This window comes from Nycticebus coucang, chromosome 7, assembly GCF_027406575.1.
Source record: "Nycticebus coucang isolate mNycCou1 chromosome 7, mNycCou1.pri, whole genome shotgun sequence".
In the NCBI taxonomy this organism is placed as follows: Eukaryota; Metazoa; Chordata; class Mammalia; order Primates; family Lorisidae; genus Nycticebus; species Nycticebus coucang.
Genome location: NC_069786.1, coordinates 69179414 through 69197137, shown reverse-complemented (window position 1 = coordinate 69197137; position 17724 = coordinate 69179414). Strand labels below are relative to the sequence as shown.

At 40.4% G+C, this 17724-nt stretch overlaps 1 protein-coding gene across 6 annotated transcripts in view; it reads right to left on the bottom strand.

The window, feature by feature from the left end:
- Window positions 1–17724, bottom strand: part of RAPGEF4 (Rap guanine nucleotide exchange factor 4) — a 304043-nt gene that overhangs the window by 90333 nt on the left and 195986 nt on the right. The window lies entirely within an intron of this gene.

The following is a 17724-nucleotide window of genomic DNA, read 5'->3' as shown; positions in this document are numbered from 1 at the left end:
CATAGGCATTCAAAGGGCAAAATCAGATCTTTCAATTTGCCAACATTTAAGCATAAATTATTAAAAATGAAAAAAACAAACTGATAGGAATGATTAGATGTTTGTAGACTTTGTGAGACAGGAATAACTATCCGCGCAAAGCGTAACAAACATCAGAGTAAGGAAAAAGCAAAACAAGGCAAACGGAAACAGAGATTAAAATGGCCTGTCTCCTGGGGTGCGGATAAAGTGTTGATTTAGGATGGAAATGAGCTATTTCACTCTTTCTCCTGTAGTTAAGATTCTTTTTCTGCAATTTGTATTTTTAGGAAGAAAGTTTTAATTTACGAATGAGACTTGGTAGTTCCATATATATACTCAAGCACCCAGAGCCCAGGGAGGCAGCTCGCACACTTCTCTTTCTTTTGCAAAGTAGTATGCAGTTTTCAGGATTCTGGGACTGTCAGATAGGCTGTAGATCTAGAGAGAGGCCATATTATTATCCACATTCTTCAAGTGGATGTACTGAATCTGATCCTAGGAAACTTACCTGCTACACATTGAGCCCCTACTCCTGTTGAAACCTCTTTGCTCTCTTGCTCTAAAATATCTGGCAATAGCACTTTCAAATGCAAGAGAAGGCACAGATAAATACAGATATATTTATTTAGAACGGCCAAAATCTGAACTGACTTACTTAAACATTTTTATTGCCTCACTGGAGTCTAGTAGAATCTTTTTTTTCCCTCTTGAAATCTCTAGAGCATAAGAGTCAAGCGATATTATAGTATTTTAGCAGCATACTGTTTACAAGCAGCACAGATCAAGGAATGCCATTCTGGTTCCATTCAATGTGTAGCTTTAAAGATAGACCACTCTGCCCTAAATAGCCCATCCTCCCTTGTGGCAGATCTGCGGAGGGGAGAGGGACGGTGAGCTCACAGAGAAGGCAGGGGAATTCTGTGATGGCATGTTTCACAGTACCAGGGGACCATCACACATTAGACCCCTGCAGTGTGCAGTTAAACATGATGCTGTTTCCAAGCTGGGAGTTCCCAGTCCCAGGCCCCCCACCTTGTGGCATTACATAGGTTGGTTTACGTGTCTAAGAGTGCACCTGGCTATGTATCCAAATTGTAAAAGCCTCTTGAAATAGTACTATAGGCCGGTGTGGTGGCTCACACCTGTAATCCTAGTACTCTGGGATGCCAAGGCAGGTGGATTGCCTGAGCCAGAGTGTGACCTCATCTCTAAAAATAGCCGGGCATTGTGGTGGGGGCCTGTAGTCCCAGCTACTTGGGAAGCTGAGGCAAGAGAATCGCTTAAGCTCAAGAGGTTGAGGTTGCTGTGAGCTATCATACTCTGCCAAGGGTGACAATGTGAGACTCTGTCTCAAAAAAAAAGAAAAAGAAAAGAAAGAAAACAGTACTACAGACCCATTTCTTCTTCTCTGGTAGTTAAGAGGTGTAGATGGATGTAGTCTACAGGAGACAAATGTGAGATTAGCTTCTGAGCTCACCTTTTCTTTCCTAAGGAATGTCTACTTTCCTCTGCTGTGGTTTTTGGGAAGCTGGCTGAGCTGAGGTCAAGAAGATGCCCACACTTAAGGGCTGTCAATAAGTGCTTATTCCTTGTAGGTGTAGTGAAACATTTGAGGATCGCATCTTTTGCTTCTACAGAAATGGCTATATTTTAACAAAATGCTCATAAGTCCCTAGGTTACTTTGTTTTCTTGGACAGCTCCCCTTTTAGTTGGTGAGCGGAAAGCACTACTAAAGCAGGGGAAACATCAAGCTTCAACCAGAATTTTTCCTTTGATTTGCAACTTCTAAAGGAGTGGATGTACACGAGGTTGTCTTTTAGCTGGGTAATCCAGCTACCAGTTCTAGGACCAAGACACCGTTTAATCTGTTGAAAGGCAACATTCTCAGAACCTTCTCTGGCTCAAAGATTTTAGGTGTAGGGGCAATATGATGAATGGATGCTTTGAGGGGGGGATGGTCTCTTTAATTAAATAAAACTTCCAGGAACAAATGCAGGAGAAAGCAGAGAAAGTTTTATTTTGAGGGACTAGGAATTTGTCTTCAAATGGGGCACTACATTCAGTTGAGTAATATCCTACATCCTAAGAACTATGTTTGCATCTGGAAGTCATATGTGCAGAGACAGAGAGTGTTCCTAACAGGGGAGCCAGGTCCCTGGGAAACAGTGATGGTCAATGCCTGTTCAGGGCCTCCCCCATCATAAGTGTGACTGTATCATTTTTGTACCGGCTCATTATTTCCTTTTTTGCTCCCCTTGGCTTTCAAGTGGAATTCCTTTTGAGAATTTTACCTTACCTTTGTGCTATAGGAAAATAAGAAAAAGAATTTCATTTGACGAATGATTAGGTTAAACATGAGAAGGAAAGACCAAGCCTAGTGAGATTAGTGAATCAAAATAAGAAAACCAGCCCTAGAGGCAGGCTCTCCCTACCACATTACTACGCCCATTGTTTATGGGGAAAGCAAAGACCAAAGACACTCAGGGACGTGGCTGAGCTCACATAGCTAATACCTGGAACTGCTGAGAGTTGAGTCCAGGTCTACCTCACTCCAAGGTCTACACTGCAAGTACAGTCACCTTAACCACATACAATTTTCTTTTAGAAACATCTTGGCTCACTCTTAGGAGAGTTTGCGTGTTCTGTTTGATTAAAGTTCACTGAGAAAAGTGCATCTAAGCTCTTCTAGTTATCAGGTATTGAACTTTATCTTACTAATGTCCAGCAGTAAATATTCGTTACCACCCACTGAGCTTACACATCCAGCATCACCAGTGGTCTGAATTAGCTTTTAAAAAAGCAACTCTGTAACCATAAAACATTTCCCATGGAGAAACTTCCCCACCAGGGCGAAGCCAACTACCCCAGGGACAGAAGCAGCCACAAGGTGCACCTAGGAATGAAAACCCTCTGAGGATTACCACAGAGGGCCTTTAAAGTCAGGAAGTGGCTTTGTGCAATATTAGCAAAGCAGGAGGCCCATGAGCAGAGGGACGGAGGGAGACGGAAGCATCACCGGGGCCTGTGCCCGGTGTCCTGGTGGCAGCTGGAGCCAGGAGGGCTCCAGGACCTTGCAGGTATGACCACTGCCGGAGATGGCACCTGACTACTGCCGAGAGGGAGGCAGGACCCTCCCACATCCAATCTTCCTCCAGCCAGAAGCAAGAGAAATAAAAGAATTTCATTTCAAAAAGGATTAGGTTAAACGGAAGAGGGGAAAAAAGTAGCAAGTTAGTATTAGGGAGACTCAAAGGTAGAAAACTACCCAAAGGCAAAATTGAGGATGAGGGAGGCCTGGAAAACACATTTGGCAGTGGCCGGGCCTCTTGTAATACACAGCAGAGCACAGAAAGGGCAGGGAATTGATCTGAGAGTAACAGACCCAGGACCCACACAGCAGGCTGGTCGCAGAAGCCACAGAGCGGGGGCTGGGCTGCCAAGGTGCCACCCAGCCCGCAGGCCCTTGCTGTCCTCAATGTCCCCAGCATTCTTCCTGTTGGGCTGGCTGTCCGAGAGCCAGTGGATAGCACAGAGCAGGGGCGACATTAGCACTTGCTGGGTTTGCTTCCGAGGGCTGTAGCCAGAAAACACTTACCACTGAGTCCTAGAAGGATGGGCCCCTCTCCAACTAAATTTCCTAGATTTTAACACATCAATCATGCTCTGATAAAGATTCTTCCTCCCTACCTGGGCATGAAAGAATCCAAATTGGGCTGTGACAATGTGATCCCGAAAAGGCTAGGCAGGAGGACAGATAAAGGCAAAGGCATTCAGCTTTCTCTCTGCTGTTCTTGGCTTTCTCCATGGAAGACTTCCCTCAGGATTGACCGTAATTGGTTTTTGTTTGTTTCTGGAAAGGGGATGCTCTTTCCTCTGCTTTTTATTATGTTTAGATTACTACTGAAAAGGAGAAACAGTAAGGGGAAATATTCCTTTTGGCACCAGAGCCAATTCAGAAATACTAATCAGGTGATGAAAAATATGAATTTAGCCTCCATTACAAGGTGCACAATAACTCCCCGGTAGATTATAATGAGCTATAAGGCACTGTAATAGGCCTTGCGAAAAACCATATTCAGACCCTTTTGAAAGGGATAATTCTTTGTACTCGAGTACTTGCTCACAGAAGCCTTCTGCAAGGCATGACATTTTAAGCCAAGAGACAAGAATAACCTGCAAGATAGGGACACAAAGCTCTTGGCTGGAACTCTGGCAACCAGCTCAATAAACACCTGGGCAAGTCCACGTCCCATCTGATTCCAGGGTTTAATGGAGGCCCATTGTGTGAGGAGCAGCGTGCTAGCCTAGGCTAGAGATTCTGATAAAGCACCTGGCTCTTGATCTTGTTGGAGGAAGAAAAACTTCTACATAAGTATAGGTTAAACAATTAGGGAGACAATGTGAATCCACCACTAAATGTGCCATGTTTTGGATTTCAAATTCCACCTTTTCTTACTTTTGCTGAGGAAATACCTAGGGGTAGGGAGAAAAATATCTAATATTTTAGTGGAAATCATGTATTTTTAGGAGCTCACTCCCTTGTTTTAGCATTTTGGAACAATGCAACTACGGTCTTTGAAATAGCTTTCTCATTCCTATACTAATTATCATCAATGTCATCACTCTTTGGGGCTGCCCACATGAAATTAAAGTCAGGACTAAGTCATCCTCACAGGCAGATTTCACCACTCTGAAATAACCACGTAAGTGTTTCCGTTTGTGAAATAATGGAAAAATCATCTCTAGACAACTTTGGCTTCCGATTGTAGGCTCTACCACCCCCTCATCTTCCCTAGTTCAAAATGGGCTAACACAGACTTCCAGTTTCAGTTTAGACATAAAGAGCTTGAAAGTTGTCAATGGGGTCCTTATAGCAAGAAAATGCTGGCCAAAGTGAACAGAATGACTTCTCCTGAGCCTTATCAGAGAACTAAGGTCACAAAGCAAACCGCCATCTGAAACTTGGGTGGACAGGAGAATCCAGACAATCACTGCTGAGATCTACTTACCCGGAGCAGAACCCTCAAACTGGTAGCAATATATAAGCGGTCATGTTGATGAATCACGGGAGTCTGTGTGAACTAGCTTGAGAGTGAGAAACTCCTGGGGGTGATGGGCAGTCTTAGACGTGACCCCATACTTGTGTGATTTTACCTACTGGAACCCCGCAAAGAAAGATCTGCTTGTGGCTCTGACAAGGAAAGGGAAAGAGTAATTCTCATAAAACACACCCAGAGTATTAATAAATACTCCAGCCTTTATTATGGAGTATTTATTCTCCATAATAAAGGCTGACTCTCTAGAAGATTTCAGGAGTGTCTTATCCGAGCCAGGAGAGTGGTATTTCTCTGATTCTAGCAGTCTCTAGCTTCCCGGTTTCACAGAAAAGGGAAAGAAATAGTCTTAACCTGCCAAAACCAGAAATACCTTCTTTCCCGCTTTTTCTTCCATGCACCAGCTAAAGAACAGCAAGAGCAGAGGTGACTGGGAGTGGGAGAGGCGGACCCACCCCCACCCCACCCAACGCTGGGACAGCCTGCCCAGTCTCTTCAGGGATTCCCTTCCAATTAGAGCTGAATAAAAGTCTGAAACACATATATGACTGATCCTTAAAGTAATATTTTAAGGGCCCTAAGTGACAAAATTTTATGGATCAAGACTGAGGCGGTTTTTTATGGGTGCTAAGTACCAGTGAGGAAAAAAACAAACATTCAACTCAACACAGTTAATAGTTGTCAAGGGGCAGAGGATTATTCCACGTGTGTATTTCACTGATTGAGACTCCTCAAGCCAACCAAATACATATGTATGTCCCTGTATTTTTTAAATGGGCTTATAAAACAGGGGATCTGGGGTTTACGGTTTGGTCTTAGACTGCAGTCTGACTATTTGTATCTGACTATAGGAAGACACTTCAGAGTAATGAAGGCTGCTTGGTGAGTCTGTACTCCTGGACTGAGGAGGTGTTTCCAGGAACAAGGCTGCCAGCTCCTGTCCACTGGTCTGGGAGCTCTGCTGTCTGCCAGGTGCTAGCAAATGGCTTGTTTCTCTCCAACACACCCTAATGCAGTCCCGCAAAATGGCATGTTTTAAAAACGATTCTGTCAAGCCCTAACTTACAATATAAGATTGTTTCTGATTTCTTGTAGTGGTGAGAGATAGCCTCAATGAGATAATAATATTTCTCTTAATAGCCACTAGCCTCCCATAAGCATTTACATTTAAATTAATTAAAATTCAGTTCCTAAGTCACATTAGTTCCATTTTAAGTGCTCACCAGCCACATATACCTGGTCCAAGCCTTCATCTACAGACTGTGACAGTACCCTAAGAGGTCTGGATATTTCTACCCCTCCAACATTGTCAGCCCCATAGCCAGAATGATCCTATAAGAACAGGAGTCAGATCCTGGTACTCTGCCTGAAACCCTCCAAAGGCCTCTCCTCCCACTCAGAATGAAGGCCAAACTCACAGTATGCAGTCTGTCTGTCTGCCTCCTTGAAGCCTCTCTGATCTTCTCTCTGCCACCTGCTCGGTCCACTCCCCACTCCCTGAACACACATTCCCCAGAGAGCCCCCTGGCTCGAGTCCTCACTGCCTTCAGGTCTCTGCTCTAGCACACTTCTCAGAGTGGTTGGCTCCGCGCATCCCAGCCCCAAACCCAGCACTCTATCCCTCTTGCTGTAGCACTCACCACATGGGACACGTTTGACGTCTGTCTTGCATCTATCTTCTGCCCTGAGTGTTAGCTTTAGGAAGACGCAAACTTGGATTTGCTCACTGCTCTACCTCCAGCTCTAGGCACACAGAAGTACTCACCAAGTATTTATGGAATGATAGTAGGAGTTCTTCACTGACTCATTCATTCTAGCAACTTCATTGTTGGAAATCGAAGAGAAAATGGAAGGTGACTTATGGGTTCAGATGTAGGAAGGGAGTTTAGGAGGAAAGTGACTGGCTATTCCACCTCACTGTAGGATGAAGGGTCACATTCGATGATTTACAACAAAGTAGATGCTTATTGACAGATGGGACAGATGGGGACTCTTCTTCCCCTGCCTTTTGTTTTTTAACAGCTGGGCTTTGTATTTGGTAAAATGATGCATAGAATCAGCACCTTGTAAATTTTAATATCTGTATAATCATATGGCGATATCATTAAAATGCAGATTCTGGTTTTGTTGGTCTGAAATGTGACCTGAGAGTCTCCATTTCTGCCAAATGGTGTTGATGCTGTTGGTTTGCGAATTGCATTTTGAATATCAAAGAATCCCATGAGTACCAGCAGCAGCCTGTGGATCTGTAACTTCATGGCAAAAAGATTGGGTCTGCTTGACATAATAATAAAGTCATTACCTTAAAAACATTTATGGTACTTAAATAAGCCAATATGTTTTCTAGTTAAAGGAATCACTTCCCAATCACTTTTGGTTTTTGTTTTCTTAATACTCAAGTAAATTCTAGGAAAATCAAATACATACAATTTATTAAAGAAAAAATATTTGGCCTTTAGGGTTATTTGAATAATATTATTAGTATTCACAAATAACACACTTCAAAATTTCTAAATTACCAATATTTCTGCTCAACCAAATTCGTTATATAAACAATTATGGTTTCTAAGAATAGGTGAGATATATCATAATCTTTACATCACCCTCCTAAGATGATAAGACAAAAATAACTGCATTCCATATTTATGAAATTAATATTTGAAAATGAAGGAAAGTATTTATAATATGAACCTAAATTTCAACAGCATACAGCATTTTCCGTATTTGCTGGGTATATCAATCCTTATCCTTCTTCTAGCTAATTGAGGCAGAACAGGAATTTATTCATGGACAATTAAAAACTCAGAGAATCTCTGGAAGAGCCACAGAGATGGGCTGAGGGACGACATGGCCAGGAACAAGACCCAAACACACTGCAGGTGATCTCAGCCATGGGCATCACTGAGACTCTCAAAGTGTGTGTGACAGACCCTGGAAACCCAATCCTTTCCCTACCACCTTTACCAAAAAAGTGAATTCTGCAAAGACCGCAGAATTTGGGTCAAATGCTTAGGCCTTAATTGTGTTCAGAGAGGTCAGACTACTAACATATGAAAAATCCCAACCAAAGTTAGCATTCTCTCCCCACCAAAAAAGCAAAAGAAATGACTACTAACCTGGGCTGTTAAAACCTAAGTGTACAGAACAAATGTATAAATATTATAAGCATGCATATTTCTAATGTACATATTCTAATGAAGATTATAGCTACCTTAGATACCCTGAGAGAAGGGCAAGGTCCCGGTCTCTCAAATTTTAGTTTGAATACTTTCCTTCATTTCCAAATATTAATTTCATAAATATGGAATGTGATTATTTTTGTCTTCTTATCTTAGGAAGGTGATGTAAGATTATGCTATATTTTGCCCATTCTTAGAGACCATAATAATTGTTTATATAAAGAATTTGGTTGAACAGAAATATTGGTAATTTAGAAATTTTGAAGTGTGAAAATTTTGGAAGCATTTCCATAAACCCATTGGGTATACAGATTAGTCCTTGAAATTGTGTAACAGTAACACCCAACAACATCGTACATATAAAAACATATAATACAATGATGTCTCATGTTATGCAATTCTATTTTAAATTTAAATATATGCAAATAACTTATTATTTGCATACAGTTGAGAATATCATCTCTCCTGTGCTACCTTGATTGATTAAAGTTCAAAGGAAGCTTTTCTAGAAAATGATGTTAAGTTTGGTTTTAATCCTAGGTTTAGGTTACAAAATGTTTAAACATGAGATTGGCCTAAGTAGAGACACACCCTTTGAAACAATCTGAGAAGCTATGGAACTTTAATAAAAAAGTACATAGTCAATTACAGGTGGATTTTCTTATCCTTGGTTCCTTGAAGATTCATAAACATGCCTTTGATGAAACAAATTGAAAAAAAAATTAGAGAGATTAGTGATCAGATAAAGGTATTCCTGATTTTCTTGATTTTGAAGGATGCATGAGCATATGTCCACCAGACATCAGTTGTGTCCTGAATTTATCCTTGGGATCCCTCTACATTTCCTGAATCTCCATTACTGCATATATTGTACTATTTATACCACTGTTACTTCCAGGTCTGTTTCTCCAAGTACTACATGAACTCCTTAAAATAACAAAATTGCGTCTTACGGTCTCAGAATCCCTGTAGTGCTTTATGCATACAGATCATTACATATTTACTTGATTAATATGTGGAGAAGTTTCTGAGGTTTGAAGAGCTCAGTAGTACAAAAAAATGGAAGGAATTTTTCTCTTTTCATTTCTGAAATTAAAGTTTTGCTCTTCATGGTTAAATACGATGAGATTTTTTGTTGGATGTTGGCAATTTGTGCATTATTTTGCTTTTTCCTTCCTAGGAATAACATTTCTGCTCAGTTCAAATCCTTAGTGAGGTGTTTTAGGTTGGAAGGGTGAAGCATTAATTTCAAGTTGGCCACCTTTATGTTTCCTTTAGATGCAGGAAATTCTGGGAAGCAGATTGCTCTGGAGACCTGAAAACCACCCTTCTCTCTCATCATGTCCTCCTCTTCTTTTCCCCTGATACACACCAGACCAGCTTTAAGTTTTTGCTAAGAATGTCTGACTGTTTTTGAACACTTCTGAAAATTTCACAGAACTGATGAAGCTTCAAGACACACACATATATCCAAAATTCTGCTTATCATTTCAGGGGTGAACACATTTCTACAAGTCTATATACAGATCCTAAATCTGAATATGAGTGTTCCTAACACACCCCAAAAACAACTACTACGTAAAAGCCCAACTGAAATGCACACATATGTTCCCTGAAAGGCCTGGACTGACGTGTTCAGAGCAGTGCTAGTCACAATAGCCTATCACCAACAGAACGGACAATAAATTATATGGTTCATAATGGAATGAGAAATTACAAATGCCTTCAACAATGTGGATAAATCTCACAAACATAAGGTTGAATGAGAGAGAAGCCGGATATAAAAGATACATAACAGATTGTTTCATTGATTACACGGTATCGAAACAGATTACTGTTTTCTTAGAAAGCAGGATAGTGGGGAGCAGCTAGCAGGGAACCTGAGGTGGGTTTCTAGAGTGGTGGTGATGTTCTGTTTTTTGATCTGTGAATAGGCGTGGCTGTAAATGATCTGTGTACTTTCTTACATGTCTGTGCTATGCGTCAATAAAAAGTTAGAAGAAAAAACATGTGTTAGAACTCCTCTTAAAAAAAAGTTATTTACCAACCCTCCATGATACAGAGAGGCACGTAAAGAAGTAAAGGAGACCAGAAGATTCCGAATTCAGCATTTGAGTGGCACCAGATCCACTGTGATCCTGACACACAGCCCAACGTGCAGCAATTTTCATTTCAGAGTGACTTGAAGGGAGAACAAGAGAATGAACACAGGCTTGTGTGCCTGAAAAAGGCCCAGGAACAATGTTACCACCACCAACCTCCACGGAAGGCGGCCTTCAGGATAAGGACGCTTGGCTGGAGAGAGGGCCTAGCAGACTACATAGCATTTTGAGAAATAATCATTCATTCCTTTAGCAATTCTGGAAAAGTTTAAGAACACCATTGCAAATGTTAAGTATCTATTATTTAAGGCATATCATCCTCAAAAGCATGTAAACACGTGAAAAATTAAAACAAGAGTATTAATGAATATTAAAGTCATTATATAATTAAATGTTTTATAGCTGTTTGATTTATGTACTAGCTATACCGGGCAACGAGTACATTTTTTATAGCAGATCATAGTAAATATTGATAAAATATCAATGTATTCTACTGATTCATGTTTTTCATTGCAAAAACAACATCATCACACTTCTCAGATTTAGCACTTATGGAGCTCAAGGATTTGACTTTTGATCACTCATTTGACTCTTGAGAAAGTGACCAGTGTTTCTCTACAGTCAACTGCGGGCTAGTGAAGGCACAAGCTGAATCTGTCAAAAATCTTAGAAATTCTCACAAATGCTTTTAGGTAATGTGTTAAATTCAGAATAAGTGACTCACGTTTGATGTTACATGTTGTGGAAACTCTATAGTTGAGTTTTTGAGTTAAGGGAATGAATAGTGAGAAAATGCTACACTTTGGAGACGGTCATTACCCACTTGCCACTCATCAGTGTCCATGCTGACCAGTCAGCAGGTGGCTTCACAAGGTCGGAGCCTGCTCCTGCACCCTCTGTTGGTCGGCACCAACAGATAAAAATCACACCGAGCTAAACTCTGTCACACACGTGCAAGTACTTTATAGAGACTGAAGGTTTGAGCTGGGGGGTGGGGGGGCAGTTGCCCAAGGGAGCTCAAGGAAACCTTCCCAGAGGAGGAGAAATCTGAGCAGGGTCTGACGGATACAGAGGAAGCGAAGCTGGAACCAAAGTCATACGGATGAGAGTTGAAAGCACTCTGAGCCTCCTAGTCTGGCTCTAGCACACAGCTGGGGGCAGTCAGAGAAGGTGGGAGAAAACACTACATGAGACAATATTACAGAGTCACAATTGTTAAGAAAGTCAGAGCATCGGTTATTTATTTTATCTTTTTCATATTCTTTCGTTACAAACCAATGCATTCATGCTCACTGGAAAACATAAAAAATTTTAATCATACAAAACCAACCACTAAAATACAATTATGATTAATATTTTGGAATATTAATGGTAATCTCATTTGTCTAAATATGGTTTTTGTTTTATTTTTAACTAAAGCATAACCACATGTAGATAAAATTTTGTATCTTTCCTTTTGACATACTCTAAATCACAACAACTTCATGCATGACTCTAAATTCTTTGTGACCATCGTGTAAAAATTCCATTGAATGTGTATGGCACAATTTAATGATTTTCTTGTCATTGTATCTTGTAGTATAAATAAGCTGTGAACTTAGACCCAAAGCTCCCCTCACTCACTCATGTCTGGGGTTATCTTCTGAGAATCAATTCCCCAAGGTGGACCACCCAGTCGTGGGTTATGGTTCTAAATACATTGACAAACTGGGAAGCGTGCATTGAAGGTAACGTTGGATGGGATATTTTTTTCTGTATAAACTCTTGAAATCGGGTTCCATCTTTGGCTTCTTGAACATAGACATTGGTTTCTGTAGTAAGACTAATAAATATCAATGTGGAACAAATTAATCAATTAAGACAAAAATCTCCAACAGATAAACATATTTTCCTAGCCTTTAAATGCATGCTGTGTATAATGCCCTAAGCCATTATTTTAATAGCCTAGTAACTCCCAGTGGGGGAAAGGTAAAATAATTATCATGGAAAAAAGTTCTTTGTCTTACACATTGAATTAAAAATAATGCAGTCAATTGACTTTTGTACAGCCCTCTGCATGTACGTGTATTTGTCTGTATTGATTGAAAATTTTTAAAGATTTTTTTCCTGTTTTTTCAAACAATCTAGTAGGCCAAAGCTATAATAAACATAACTGTAGTACAAATGCAGAACAAGAACACACGAACAAGTCATTTCAATAACCTATAAGGACTCAGAACCCTGAGAGGAGTGGTAGATTGGAGGAAGGTACGCAGAGTTCCTAGAATAGCAATAACCTATCGATGTTTACAAGAAACCTTTTAAGACTTTACAAAGCTCAATGAAACAAACACGATCAAAGTCCTAAAAACATACCATGTAAAATATGAACACAAGACAGAAAAGTAGCATCCTGCATAAAGCACCAAGTTTATTTCAGATCTGGCTCATAAACCAGGCTCCCTAAACATTGTCTTTTGTTCTTTTTATCATCAAGTTGATCAGCTAGGCAAACCTTAACTCAAAAGGCCAAAACAGTAAGAGGTATGTAAGAGATTCAACTTTTATTTTATTTTTTTATTATTTATTTTTTTTTATTGTTGGGGATTCATTGAGGGTACAATAAGCCAGGTTACACTGATTACATTTGTTAGGTAAAGTCCCTCTTGCAATCGTGTCTTGCCCCCAAAAGGTGCGGCACACACCAGGGCCCCACCCCCGCCCTCCTTCCCTCTCTGCTCTTCCTTCCCCACCCCTCCCTCCTTCTTTCTCTCTTTGCTCTCCCCTTCCTCCACCCCCACCGTGAACTTGTCATTAATTGTCCTCATAAAATTGAGTACATAGGATTCATGCTTCTCCATTCTTGTGATGCTTTACTAAGAATAATGTCTTCCACTTCCATCCTTAATACGAAGGATGTAAAGTCTCCATTTTTTTTAATGGCTGAGTAGTATTCCATGGTATACATATACCACAGCTTGTTAATCCATTCCTGGGTTGGTGGGCATTTAGGCTGTTTCCACATTTTGGTGATTGTAAATTGAGCTGCAATGAACAGTCTAGTACAAGTGTCCTTATGATAAAAAGATTTTTTTCTTTCTGGGTAGATGCCCAGTAATGGGATTGCAGGATCAAATGGGAGGTCTAGCTTGAGTGCTTTGAGATTTCTCCGTACTTCCTTCCAAAAGGGTTGTACTAGTTTGCAGTCTCACCAGCAGTGTAAAAGTGTTCCCTTCTCTCCACATCCACGCCAGCATCTGCAGTTTTAAGATTTTGTGATGTGGGCCATTCTAGCTGGGGTTAGATGGTATCTCAGGGTCGTTTGATTTGCATTTCTCTAATATATAGGGATGATGAGCATTTTTTCATATGTTTGTTAGCCATTCGTCTGTCATCTTTAGAGAAGGTTCTATTCATGTCTCTTGCCCATTGATATATGGGATTGTTGGCGTTTTTCATGTGGATTAATTTGAGTTCTCTATAGATCCTAGTTATCAAGCTTTTGTCTGATTCAAAATATGCAAATATCCTTTCCCATTGTGTAGGTTGTCTATTTGCTTTGGTTGTTGTCTCCTTAGCTGTACAGAAGCTTTTCAGTTTAATGAAGTCCCATTTGTTTATTTTTGTTGTTGTTGCAATTGCCAAGGCAGTCTTCTTCATAAAGTGTTTCCCCAGGCCAATATCTTCCAGTGTTTTTCCTATGCTTTCTTGGAGGATTTTTATTGTTTCATGCTTTAAATTTAAGTCCTTTATCCATCTTGAATCAATTTTTGTGAGTGGGGAAAGGTGTGGGTCCAGTTTCAATCTTTTACATGTGGATATCCAGTTCTCCCAACACCATTTATTGAATAGGGAGTCTTTCCCCCAAGGTATGTTCTTGTTTGGTTTATCAAAGATTAAGTGGTTGTAAGATGTTAGTTTCATTTCCTGGTTTTCTATTCGATTCCAAGTGTGTATGTCTCTATTTTTGTGCCAGTACCATGCTGTCTTGACCACTATGGCTTTGTAGTACAGTGTAAAATCTGGTATGGTGATGCCCCCAGCTTTATTTTTATTACTAAGAACTGCCTTAGCTATACAGGTTTTTTTCTGGTTCCATACAAAACACAGAATCATTTTTTCCAAAGTACGATGGAAAGTACGTACTTTTTTTGAAAGTACGATGTTGTTATTTTAATAGGAATGGCACTGAATAGGTAGATTGCTTTGGGAAGTATAGACATTTTAACAATGTTGATTCTTCCCGTCCATGAGCATGGTATGTTCTTCCATTTATTAATATCCTGAGATTCAACTTTTAAAATTTGATTTCGTTTATAGTTTTCTTCCTTCCTCTTTCTGTGTTTTTCTAATTTCCCATAGTGTGTGTACAACGAAAAAAAGCTCAGATTGTAAAGCCTTAGCTTATGGGAGGAATAGCAAGCTGAAGGAGTTTAAGCGTATTTTAGAAACCTGGCATTTCCACCCCAGGGTCATGGATTTTCTTTTTTTTTTAATGAAAGTCATTTGAGAGGCTTTAGAAATACTTGAAACATCTGCAAGTGCAATGAGAAGGAATCAAATGTTATTGTGCTCTTTTATTGACTGGAAACTTAAACTGTGAACATAATTCTTTTTCTGGAAGTGAGAGGAGGATTACAGCTCACCCTCAGGAGGACTCTCGTGCTATCTCTTGGAGAAAGGAGAAATGTTCTGCTGCTTGTGACAAAGCTACAGAGCCCCTTGATTAAAGCTTTCAAGCCAGCCTGGGGTTAATCACTGTCAGATCTGCTGATTAACAGGCTGTTTTCAGAGAAAGCACCAAATATCTCGCTCCCATCTGCTTCCCTTAGGGAGAGGCTCCAGAGTTGGGAGGGGTTGGGTTTTGCAGCCATGAAACCGAAACAGCCCAAGTACAGGAAGGTAGTCACGACTTGCTGTGCTGGTGACACAGCCTGCTCTGGGCATGCGCCCAAAATAATAAGAAAGGATTTCCACTGCTTACCTATTTTCTTGTCTCTGCCTTTACCTGGCATTGGAAACACTAAAAATCTCTCTGCTTGGTGCAGCTTAAAATTTAAAAAATGGTAGGCTGCATTTGAAAGCAAATCTCTTCCAAATAAAAACAGAACTTTTAATACATTTAATACATTACTGTCTTACTGCTTCAACCTAAAACAATTACTGAAATCTGCAAATGTCATTCTGTTTTCTACCACGAGGTTCCCTCTCTGATGCCGAGTGGCAGCTGAAGGGGCATTACCAGGAACAAAAAAGCGGGGGCTGGGGGCAGTCTCAGATGTTCAATGTGTTTCCGAAAGAAGGAAGGTTTTGGGGTTCATCTGTAAGACTATTCTGGGCTCAGGAGAGCCTAAGAACAAACATTTATTGAGCGCTGCGTGCTAAGTGCTTCACATCAATTATCTTATTGAATACTAAATAACCACCCCTGAGGACTCTAATTATTCCCATTTCACAGATGCGGAAACTGTGGCAGTGCTGGGATATGAACTCTCTAGTTAACACGTTTACTACCCTACACTGCTTCTGAGGGAAATGCCCCTGTCCACCTTCCCTCTGAAGTAAGGGTGATTTTTACAATGAGCCCATGTGATGGCGTCACTTTTCTATTTAAACTCTTCCATGGCCGGCTCCCCACTTGTACGGAAACTTCTTACCACTGTTGGAAGGCTCTTCCTGACGTCGCCCCGCCTGCCTCTCCAGCCCCTCTGCTCTTCCCTGCTCCAACTGCTTAGGGTATTTTTCAGTTCTTCAAATATGCCAAGCACTTTGGTTTTGGAGGTTTTGCCCAATCTCTTCCCTCTGCTTAAAATAGGCCTTCCCCTCCTCCATTTTCCTGACTTCCTCATCCTTCAATTTTCAGCAAAATGTGCTTTCCTCAGAGGGACCTTTCTTCTGGAGCAGGGGCGGCCAACAGGGGAGCCATAAGGGAGACAGGACCACTTAGACGCTGAATGTGGCCAGTCTGATGTGAGGTGTAAGTGTGCAAAACATGCTGGAGTTTGAAGACAAAATACAAGAAAAAGAATGCACAATGTACAGGTAATAATGTTTTATGTTGGTTACATGTTGAAAGGAGAATATTTCAGGTATGTTGGGGTAAGTAAAAATATATTATCAAAATTACTTTCACTCCTTGTTTTTACCTTTTCAAATGTGGCTAGTAGGAAATTTTAAATTATTAAGTATGTACAGATTCCCACCATACTTCTACTGGACGGTGATGTCATAAAGTGCTCTGCAATTCCCTTTGGCAACACACATTACAGGTGAAATTACTTGGTTACTATCTGACTTTGTAACAGACTATAAGACCTAAGAGGGAGGAGCATGTTTGTCTTAATCCCTCTGGGATGGCCTGGTACCCAATGCTGAGGACAGTGCCTGGCATGGTTACGTGGATTGTTCGTGAACACGGGCCTTTAATCTTCAAAAGAAAGAGAGCAGATGGTAGGTTTGAATTTGAGTTACAATCATTTAAAAATATATTAACAGAAGTTTTTGAGATCTGTTGCATGGCACTGTGACTACAGTTAATAATAATGTGTTGTATAGTCCAAAATTACTAAGAGAGTAAATTTCAAAGGTCTCATCACAAAAGATGGTAAGTGAGGTGATGGAGCTGTTAGTTAGCTTGATTTAATAATTACACATTGTACACATGCATCATCTCATTGTATGCTGTAAACATCTCACTGTATGCTGTAAATTTATATAATTATTATTCACCAATTAGAAAAACCTCTCTGAAAACTGCAAAGCACCAGTTAAACAACGTATCACCAGAGATATAAACGAGGCAAATCAACTTTATCTTATTTATAACCAAAGGAGCATTTGTTGAGAGCACACTATGTTACAGATGCCATGCTGGGTGAACTTGATACATTATGTTCTTATTTAACCCCCATGAGAAGCCGGGCATGGTGCATGGTGACTCACACCTGTAATCCTAGCACTCTGCAAGGCTGAGGCAGGAAGATTGCTAGAGCTCAGGAGTTTGAGACCAGCCTGAACAAGAGTGAGACCTGTCTCTATTAAAAATAGAAAAACTATAAATTAGTTTCATAGCAGGGCTGAGTACATTGGATATTTTTTCTTCCATTCTTGAGATACTTTGCTAAGAAGAATATGTTCCAGCTCCATCCATGTAAACATGAAAGAGGTAAAGTCTCCATCTTTCTTTAAGGCTGTATAATAGTCCACAGTATACATATATCGCAATTTATTAATCCATTTGTGGGTCAATGGGCACTTGGGTTCCTTCCATGATTTAGTAATATGAATTGGGCTGCAATAAACATTCTGGTACAAATATCTTTTATAGCTTTCATATAGCCTAGGAATATGGAGAAAGGGGAAAAGGAGGGGAGGGGAGGGGGGAGGGG